The 2898-nt window shown below is 42.3% G+C and overlaps 1 long non-coding RNA gene across 1 annotated transcript; it reads left to right on the forward strand.

Moving 5' to 3' along the window:
* Window positions 1–407: 407 nt before the first annotated feature.
* Window positions 408–1650, forward strand: LOC106564177 (uncharacterized). Its single transcript, XR_014379512.1, has 3 exons — window positions 408–449; window positions 579–659; window positions 754–1650. It is a non-coding gene; the product is annotated as an uncharacterized LOC106564177 (long non-coding RNA).
* The last annotated feature ends 1248 nt before the right edge of the window (window positions 1651–2898 follow it).

Raw genomic sequence — 2898 nt, forward strand, 5'->3', positions numbered from 1 at the left:
ATGCATTTATAATCTCATGATACTACAGTAGTGTTTCCCTGGTTTCCTCTATGTCATATCTCCACCATGCATTTATAATCTCATGATACTACAGCAGTGTTTCCCTGGTTTCCTCTGTCATATCTCCACCATGCATTTATAATCTCATGATACTACAGCAGTGTTTCCCTGGTTTCCTCTGTCGTATCTCCACCATGCATTTATAATCTCATGATACTACAGCAGTGTTTCCCTGGGTTCCTGTGGTGGTGGTGGTGGTGGGGGCTGTCCTGACTGCTGGAGCTCTTCTAGTCACCATCTACTGCTATATGAAGAGGTGAGACAGCCATCTACATATACTGTATTAGTAACATATCAAACTCCACAAGAGGTCAGTAGAGAGCAGAACTCACTCTGTCCCTCATTACAGGAGATCCACAGGAGGAAGTGATGCCACAGCAGACACACAGGTAATAATGTCAAAAACCTAAGTTATTTCAATCCTATAATACCACAGACATAGACAGTAAGTGAATGGATTCATGTATTTGTGTTTTATGCCGTATTGAGTGTTTGTGTTTCTGTGTCTCTCTCAACAGAGTGTCCATCCTGATCCTAACAGTGAGACGTACACAGCTCTGAACATGAAGACCAGGTCATCAGAGTATGACACCCTTGTAGTAAGTCGCTTATAATGCAGTTTGTGTGTCCATGTACATAACAGTGTTAGAGGGAGTGCTGTGTAAAGTGCTCATTCAATGTGTCTTCTTTCAGAATGTGAGGGGACTCCCCAGTGACACAGCCCCTCAGATAGATACTGAGCTCTCCGATTATGAGAAATGAAGAGAACCACCACAGAACCTGGACTGAAGAGAACCACCACAGAACCTGGACTGAAGAGCTCCAGCATCAAACCAAAGCTAGGCCTCACAATGCTATTCTATTACTATCATATTGCTTTCTAATCTAGAATGTTTAAGACAATGAGCTTTAACTTTTGAGTAAATGATGGAATTTAGATTGTTCTCCTAATGATAAATACAGTATGTGCACTACCGTTCAAAAGTTTGGGGTCACTTAAAATGTACTTGTTTTTGAAAGAAAAGCAAAAAATGTTGTCCATTAAAATAGCATCAAATTGATCAGAAATGCAGTGTAGACACTGTTAATGTGGTAAATTAATATTGTACCTGGAAATGGCAGATGTTTTATGGAATATCTACATAGGTGCACAGAGGCCCATTATCAGCAACCATCACTCCTGTGTTCCAATGGCACGTTGTGTTAGCTAATCCAAGTTTAAAATTGTAAAAGGCTAATTAATCATTAGAAAACCATATTGCAATTATGTTAGCACAGCTGAAAACTGTTGTCTGATTAAAGAAGCAATGAAACTGGCCTTCTTTAGACTAGTTGAGTATCTGGAGCATCAGCATTTGTAGGTTCGATTACAGGCTCAAAATGTCAACTTATCTGTTTACTGTCTATAGATTGTATTGCTTATCTTTTTTCATGGGATTTTATCAATTCCAGATTTTTATAACATATAAAGTTTTGGCTTGTCTTAGTGACACAAAAAGGAATTATATTGACAGGAGATTTTAAATATTTGTAGCTCTCGAGTTGCTCCTGATGTGTTAAATACGTTTTACTTCGTATTGCTGTCAGATATTATTGGGCATTTTATATTTTATATTATGTAATACCATATTGTTCAGTGTCATAATATTATTAATTATTACGTATTTTAGATATATTGACTACATGTTGTAAATAAGCTCAAATATAGACAACAAATAATTGATTCTTTTGTTAATTTACATTGAATCATAACTATCCATTCAGCTTGTTTCTTGTATTTCTGCCTGTTGGACACATGATGGTGCCATTGAACCAAATAACCATGAGTGGCTACACACACACACACACACACACACACACACACACACACACACACACACACACACACACACACACACACACACACACACACACACACACACACACACACACACACACACACACACCACGTCTAGACCTTGCCAGATTCGTGTGGTACGGGTATGTTGCTCCCTAGACTACTGCAGGAGTACTCTAATGTAAGTTGTCAAACAGATTTCCTGGGTGGTAAAGATCTGGATGGACTATTTCTACTTTGATCTTATTTCTTTGGGAATGGTTTGTACTCCTAATGGTGTCTGGAGCTCTACCACTCTGCCCTATCAGACGCTCAGAAGTCCATCCAGCTCGCCCCTGATTGGCCAAAGGGATACTTCCTCAAGGGAAGTGCACTGATGGGGTTAAAGGTCAGTGTCTGAGCTCTCTACTGTGAAAGTGGAAATTGCTGACAGTGTGTGTGTCTGTTGGTGAAATCTGACTCTCAATCTCTTTTCCTTCATTTTATCTCCCCTCTCTTCCCCCCTGCTCTCTCTCGCTTCATCTCCCCTCTCTCCCCCATCCTCTCTCCCTCCCCTCTACCTCCTCTCACTCACCCCTCCTCCCATCCCTCCCATCTTCTCTCTCCAGCTGTATGGTGAGGCAGAACAGGCCATGGATCAGGAGTTAAAGCTGGATCAGGACTGAGATGAGTCCTCCACTGAGGTCTTCAACTGCAAGGTCCTGCAGCTCATGGTGAGGGGAGACAGGGGTCAGACTCCAGCGTAATGGAGTTGGTGGTAGTAGAGTTGGATAACGCAATGTGTCTGAAGCTGAGGTTTGGTTTTCTGTCTCTCTCTTTCTCCTGTAGGATCTGGGTTTTGAGGAGGTGCAGAGATAGTTGCTGCTGGAGAAGTTTACCACGGTGCAGGCTGCTCTCGGCTCCCCTCTCAGGACTCCAGTTGTGGACCCCTCCTCCCCTCAGAACTCCAGTTGTGGACCCCTCCTCCCCTCGGTACTCCAGTGGTGGACCTCTCCTCCCCT

This window comes from Salmo salar, chromosome 12 (genome assembly GCF_965601325.2).
Source record: "Salmo salar chromosome 12, fSalSal1, whole genome shotgun sequence".
NCBI classification, from domain to species: Eukaryota; Metazoa; Chordata; class Actinopteri; order Salmoniformes; family Salmonidae; genus Salmo; species Salmo salar.